This window comes from Lampetra fluviatilis, chromosome 59 (genome assembly GCF_964198595.1).
Source record: "Lampetra fluviatilis chromosome 59, kcLamFluv1.1, whole genome shotgun sequence".
NCBI classification, from domain to species: domain Eukaryota; kingdom Metazoa; phylum Chordata; class Hyperoartia; order Petromyzontiformes; family Petromyzontidae; genus Lampetra; species Lampetra fluviatilis.
Genome location: NC_136333.1, coordinates 5,895,963 through 5,903,890, shown reverse-complemented (window position 1 = coordinate 5,903,890; position 7,928 = coordinate 5,895,963). Strand labels below are relative to the sequence as shown.

General features: G+C 50.7%; 1 long non-coding RNA gene across 1 annotated transcript in view; it reads left to right on the top strand.

Moving 5' to 3' along the window:
• Positions 1-7,928, top strand: part of LOC144950707 (uncharacterized) — a 306,816-nt gene that overhangs the window by 204,355 nt on the left and 94,533 nt on the right. The window lies entirely within an intron of this gene.

The window sequence follows — 7,928 nt, the reverse complement described above, 5'->3', positions numbered from 1 at the left end:
GGTTAGGGTTAGACCTAGTGGCTGGTTGGCTGGTGTGGTTAGGGTTAGGGCTAGTGGCAGGTGTGGTTAGGGTTAGGGCTAGTGGCTGGTGTGGTTAGGGTTAGGGCTAGTGGCTGGTGTGGTTAGGGTTAGAGCTAGTGGCTGGTTGGCTGGTGTGGTTAGGGTTAGGGTGAGTGGCTGGTGTGGTTAGGGTTAGGGCAGTGGCTGGGTGGCTGGTGTGGTTAGGGTTAGGGCTAGTGGCTAGTGTGGTTAGGGTTAGGGCTAGTGGCTGGTGTGGTTAGGGTTAGGGCAGTGACTGAGTGGCTGGTGTGGTTAGGGTGAGTGTCTGAGTGGCTAGTGTGGTTAGGGTTAGTGCCAGAGTCTGGTTTGGCTGGTGTGGTTGTGGTTAGGACAGTGTCTGGTGGCCGGTGTGGTTAGGGTCAGGGCCAGTGTTTGGTTGGCTGGTGTGGTTAGGGTCAGGGCCAGTGTTTCGTTGGCTGGTGTGGTTGTGGTTTCTCTCAGCGTCTGGTTTGCCTGGTGTCTGATTTCTGACGCACCCTGACTGGACATCGGTGACAAAGAACTTCAAAGGTCATCAAATTCTTCCAAGATAAATAAAGATTCTGCTTCTGCTTGGCTGGTAATGGTTAGGGTCTGGGCTTGAAGCAAGTGGTTGGTTGGTGTGGTGAGTGCCAGAGAGACAAGGTTAGGGTCGTACGTACACGCACCTTGAACTTCTTTCGCGCCGTACGTAGCCTAACCGTGTGCTAATCGCAGGGTCTAGATGGGACTTGAGCATGGCATTTAACATCAGCCCCGACCAAAAAAAGCACCACGCAAAATTCCTCGCTGTCAATGAACAATCCACCCTCTTCCCTCCTGCTCCAACCGGCTGTGTGATGATGGATTGTCGGAGGAGCGTTGGAAAAGTTCCCGAATCGGTGGCCAACTCTGGCTTGAGGTCGGAGGTCAAAACGATAAATGGGTTGCGAAAAACAAAAGCCGCTTCATCATTTCATCGGCCGCCTAAATACCGAGTGGAAACTTCGACACGCAGTCGTAATCGTAGGGCTTTCGCGGCCGAATATTATCCACAGTAGGTTTTCTTTTTGGGGGTTTCGATCGCCTAAATATAAAGGCGCCGTTCAACCCGCCAACACCCCGACACAGCTAAATTAGCAAAGGGTTTTGTCGCGTCACGCACAACATGCCAATCCGTTACTCGCACAGCACTAACCGGTTGTGTGTCGCAGAGTAAATCCGCGACGACATTTACAATTCTAGTACTACGGAGACCTCGCCGGTAAAGTGCAGCTCTGGCAGAAACCTGGTCAACAAAAAAAAACATTTTTTTATGGCCTGGACTTTTGCAGCTGTTTTAGACTAAGTTCAGGGTGCTGATTCTAAATCTGATCTCAGATTTGCTCTATCACATCTCATTTTTATGCTATCAGCATACCCCATTTTCATTGATTTTACCCGAAATGAACTCTGTCACTTATGATTGCAAGTTGTTGCGAGTCAGTGACTGCTTTAGTGTTAAAACATGGTGCTGTATTTTTAGGATAGTGTGTTTATAATATCATTTTATGTAGATATCCACATTTATTTAATATTTTTCTTCTGCAGTTTTTATTGAAAATGCAATATTTGATATCTCAAAAACCTGATGTGATAGACAAAAACTGATGCCAGATTTGGAATCAGCACCCCAAAATTACCTTAAACCCGTTGGAATACCTTATACCAAAAAAGTGTGTTGACCAGTGTAATGAAGAAGTCTGTGGAGATTGCAAGGCACCTACCAAGGCCAGCACGCCAACACCACGCCCGGCCGCCTTTGTCTCCACCAGTGGCGATGTTAACACATCTCATCAGGAACTCAATTGAGGCTGAGCCGACCTAGGGGAGGCCCAAGGGCCGGTTCAAATAATCGCTCCACTACCGCATTGGAGACCACCACCGGGACAGCCACCACGCATCCTGCACAGATAGCAACGCTGTGAGCAGTTGGACAAAATCCATGGTTGTAGTGTACGTCTATGTCACCCTCACCAACCCCTCCCCCCCTAATATCTTCACCAACCCGCAACGGCCTGGCTGGTGAAGTTACGATCCGAAATCCAAATGGCAGGCACACGGTGTGTGGGGTGCAGGCACTCACTCATCCAGCAGTGCATTGACGGGAACAAGGGGTGTTCGCACGCGCTGTTTATAGAACGGGGCTTGTTACCATTCTGTCGATGTCTCGACGGCGTCGTCACGCCGCGCGTTGGCACCACGTGGCACGATTTACGTTGACGAAACTCGAGGAGGTCATTGGTACGAGCAGTGCCGGATTATCGTAGTGGCACAAGTAGCTACATATGTAATAGTAGCAGCTACTACATATGTAGTAGTAGCTGCTACATATGTAGTAGTAGCTACATATGTAGTACTACATAAGTAGCTACTACTACATATGTAGCTACTGCTACTACATATGTAGCTACTGCTACTACATATGTAGTAGCTACTACTACATATGTAGCTGCTACTACATATATAGTAGCTACTACTACTACATATGTAGCTACTACTACATATGTAGTAGCTACTACTACTACTACATATGTAGCTGCTACTACATATGTAGTAGCTACTACTACTACATATGTAGCTACTACTACATATGTAGCTGCTACTACATATGTAGTAGCTACTACTACTACATATGTAGTACTATTACTACTACTACATATGTAGCTACTACTACTACATATGTAGTAGCTACTACATATGTAGCTGCTACTACATATGTAGTAGCTACTACTACTACATATGTAGTACTATTACTACTACTACATATGTAGTAGCTACTACTACTACATATGTAGTAGCTACTACATATGTAGCTGCTACTACATATATAGTAGCTACTACTACTACATATGTAGCTGCTACTACATATGTAGTAGCTACTACTACCCACCCACCCACCCGTGTTGCGACCCGTCTCGGTTTGACCCAGTCGGTAGGAATTTGCATCTCTGTGTGTCGGGTGGCAGCAAGAATTAATTTGTACCGAGATCTGCGATCCGCTATGTACGCAAGTTGAACTTCTTTCGCACCGTACGTAGCCAACCGTCGGAGGTGCAGTGTTGAGTCTATGGGTAGTGTTGAGTCTATGGGTAGTGTTGAGTCTATGGGCAGTGTTGAGTCTATGGGCAGTGTTGAGTCTATGGGCAGTGTTGAGTCTATGGGTAGTGCTGAGTCTATGGGTAGTGTTGAGACTATGGGTAGTGTTGAGTCTATGGGTAGTGTTGAGTCTATGGGCAGTGTTGAGTCAATGGGTAGTGTTGAGTCTATGGGTAGTGTTGAGTCTATGGGCAGTGTTGAGTCTATGGGCAGTGTTGAGTCTATGGGTAGTGTTGAGTCTATGGGTAGTGTTGAGTCTATGGGCAGTGTTGAGTCTATGGGTAGTGCTGAGTCTATGGGTAGTGTTGAGACTATGGGTAGTGTTGAGTCTATGGGTAGTGTTGAGTCTATGGGCAGTGTTGAGTCAATGGGTAGTGTTGAGTCTATGGGTAGTGTTGAGTCTATGGGTAGTGTTGAGTCTATGGGCAGTGTTGAGTCTATGGGCAGTGTTGAGTCTATGGGTAGTGTTGAGTCTATGGGTAGTGTTGAGTCTATGGGCAGTGTTGAGTCTATGGGCAGTGTTGAGTCTATGGGTAGTGTTGAGTCTATGGGCAGTGTTGAGTCTATGTGCAGTGTTGAGTCTATGGGTAGTGCTGAGTCTATGGGCAGTGTTGAGTCTATGGGTAGTGTTGAGTCTATGGGTAGTGTTGAGTCTATGGGTAGTGTTGAGTCTATGTGCAGTGTTGAGTCTATGGTGCAGTGTTGAGTCTATGTGCAGTGCTGAGTCTATGGTGCAGTGTTGAGTCTATGTGCAGTGCTGAGTCTATGGGTAGTGTTGAGACAATGTGCAGTATGTACGTTGAACTTCTTTCGCACCGTACGTAGCCCTACCGTGCTAATCGGAGGTGCAGTGTTGAAGTTTATTGCAGGAAACCGCACAGTTTGATAGACCTACTGCGGACTGAGACATTACGGCCTGCCTTGATGTGTGGGAGATATAGCGAACCAGGCAATGCGAAGTGCCGTGTTGAAACCATTTTCTTCCGAGATTTGTTCACATTTTCTTTCAGCGTTCCTACCCGAGCCATTTTCAGTTCGGGGCCGTCCATAAATGACGTCACGCGATTTTGGACGATTTTTGACCCCCCCCCCCCTCGTCACACGGCGTCACAAAGCTCTGCCCCCCCCCCCCCCCCAAAACAACATTTCCATTTTGAAAATAAAACATGCTTCAAATCGCTTTAAACTATTGTCATTGTAGTGCGTATTTAATGTGGCTCTGCACTCTGATGTTGTAGGAGAAAACATTTATTAAAAAGTCTATTTAATTAAGTAGAACGTGTTGTCTTTATTTATTTAAAGTTGCGCATTTTGATGTGACGTCACATTTCTCAAACCGCCCCCGCCTCGTCACACATCGTCACAAATGTCTGACCCCCCCCCCCTTAGGTGCGTGACGTCATTTATGGACGGCCCCTAAATACACAGAACGAGGTCACCTCGAGAACACGAACAACGAAACACTCGTGATCATAATACAACTACGAAGTCAATTGCACAACTTGGTTAATCCACTGCTGGATGAAGGCCCTCCCCACGCCACGTCAACAATCAAGAGTGGTGGTGGTGGGAGCGATTGACCATACTTCACACGCTGTTGTCGGTAAATAGAAAAAGAAAAAAAAATGCAATAAAAGAAAAATTATAAATATTCTTGGTTCTTTCGGTAAAGTCACGTAGAAGGGAAAAAAAGAAAAAAAATGCTTTAAATAAAAAAAGAATAACATTTTCATTGTAAATAATAAAAGAAAAAAATGAATAAAAATACATTTAAAATAATAAAATTAAAATTTTAAATAATAAAATATTTTTTTTCATAAACATAAATTTTAAATAATAAAAACAAAAAACCCACGACGCTTCGATCGCAACACAAGCGGTCTTCATCAGGCGGAGAGAACAAAAAAAAATTTCCCCACGCTGTTCAAATCAATGCGAGGCTTAAAGCAAAATGGATTGTAAAGTAAAATGAAAATGGACAACAGCAACAACAACAACAGCAGCCGTCGCCAATAGCCACTAAGTGGTGCCACCAACCACCACGTGACCTGCGAAAACCCCGAGGGTTGTCCACTGATGCCAAGTGAATGGGAGGAGATGATGGCACACAGACAGGTCCCGGGCACAAAGACAAAGATTCCCACCACCGTGTAGGCTTAACAGACTGTGGGGGCAAGTGCTGTCAGCGAGTAGCACCTATGAAGGCTACCGGCACACGAGGGGGTGGGTGGCCAGCACCACGCCCGGCCGCCTTTGTCTCCCCAGTGGTGTTGTTTTTTACACAGCGCACCAAGTACTCATTTGAGGCCGAGTCGACCTAGGGGAGGCCCAGGACCGGTTGAGATAATCGTCACTGGGTGTTGGCCATGAGGAGGAATCGAACTCGGGTCGCCGGGTTCGCAGCGCAGCGCTAACCGCTGCACTACTGCGTACAACAAACGCGGTGACGTCACCACGACGCTTGTGCCAGGCTAGGTGCACGTTGAGGCCACGTGAAGTGTCGAACGCCCGCTGGAAGGTCACGGGGCAGACCCAGGTGCCACGGGTCGACTGACTGAGATGAGTGGCTGATGCACCACCTGTGCCCCCTACTGTGCCAAACCACGTCTAAGATATCTACTGCGTACACACACGCACTCACACACACGCGTGTGCACACACACACGTACACACACGCACTCACACACTCACACGCGTGCACACACACACACGTACACACGCGTGCACACACACACACACACGTGCGCACACATACATACACACGTGCGCACACACACACGCGCTCACACACACACGCGCTCACACACACGCGTGCACACACACACACGCGCACACACACACGCGCTCACACACACGCGCTCACACACACACGCGCTCACACACACGCGTGCACACACACGCGTGCACACACACACGCGCACTCACACGCGCGCGCGCACACACACACACAAGTCCGCACACACACGCGCAAGTGCGCACACACATACACACACACAAGCGCACACGCACACACGCATGAATGAACGGTTACGATATTAGGGGACACACACACACAAATGCGAGCCGGCCAAATTTGCACCGCGTGTGCTCCGCGCGCCGTGGGGCATCCGAATGAAAACTCGCGGCACGCGCGCGCCAGCCGCTCGCTCCGCCAACTGCGTTGGGCACCGGTCGACTGCGTTGATAGCAGAGGTCGCAATCGGGTACCCGATAGCCGTACCCTACCCTATACCCGGCTACCCGTACCCTACCCGATAGCCGTACCCTACCCTATACCCGGCTACCCGTACCCTACCCGATAGCCGTACCCTACCCTATACCCGGCTACCCGTACCCTACCCGATAGCCGTACCCTACCCGATACCCGGCTACCCGTACCCTACCCGATACCCGTACCCAACCCGATAGCCGTACCCTACCCGATACCCGTACCCTACCCGATAGCCGTACCCTACCCGATACCCGGCTACCCGTACCCTACCCGATACCCGTACCCAACCCGATAGCCGTACCCTACCCGATACCCGTACCCTACCCGATACCCGGCTACCCGTACCCGATACCCGGCTACCCGTACCCTACCCGATACCCATACCCTACCCGATACCCTTACCCTACCCGATAGCCGTACCCTACCCGATACCCGTACCCTACCCGATACCCGTACCCTACCCGGCTACCCGTACCTTACCCGATACCCGTACCCTACCCGATACCCGGCTACCCGATACCCGTACCCTACCCGATACCCGTACCCTACCCGATACCCGGCTACCCGTACCCTACCCGATACCCGTACCCTACCCGATAGCCGTACCCTACCCGATACCCGTACCCTACCCGATACCCGGCTACCCGATACCCGTACCCTACCCGATAGCCGTACCCTACCCGATACCCGTACCCTACCCGATACCCGGCTACCCGATACCCGTACCCTACCCGATACCCGGCTACCCGTACCCTACCCGATACCCGTACCCTACCCGATACCCGTACCCTACCCGATACCCGGCTACCCATACCCTACCCGATACCCGTACCCTACCCGATACCCGTACCCTACCCGATACCCGTACCCTACCCGATACCCGGCTACCCGATACCCGTACCCTACCCGATACCCCACCCGATACCCGTACCCTACCCGATACCCGTACCCTACCCGATACCCGTACCCGATAGCCGTACCCTACCCGATACCCGTACCCTACCCGATAGCCGTACCCTACCCGATACCCGTACCCTATCCGATACCCGTACCCTACCCGATACCAGTACCTTACCCGATACCCGTACCCTACCCGATACCCGTACCCTATCCGATACCCGTACCCTACCCGATACCCGGCTACCCGATACCCGTACCCTATACCGTACCCGATACCCGTACCCTACCCGATACCCGTACCCTACCCGATACCCGTACCCTACCCGATACCCGTACCCTACCCGATACCCGTACCCTACCCGATACCCGGCTAACCCGTACCCGGCCGGGTACCCGTTTGCGACCCTGGTGCGGCCGGGTACGGGTAAGGAATCAAAACCCGTTTGCGACCTCTGGTTGATAGCCGTCACGTGAGGCGGTCGTCACAGGAGTCACGGGGGAGGGAAGAGACTGCATGACACGACACGATCCAGCCCCCACGCCACCGCCACCCACGGGCTAATAGCCCACGTGGTTAGATTTTACACTCCCGTTCAGTTTGTGCTAAAAACAAAAAAATGATCGCGAATAGCCGAAGCGCTGGGGGGGTGGGAGGAGGGAG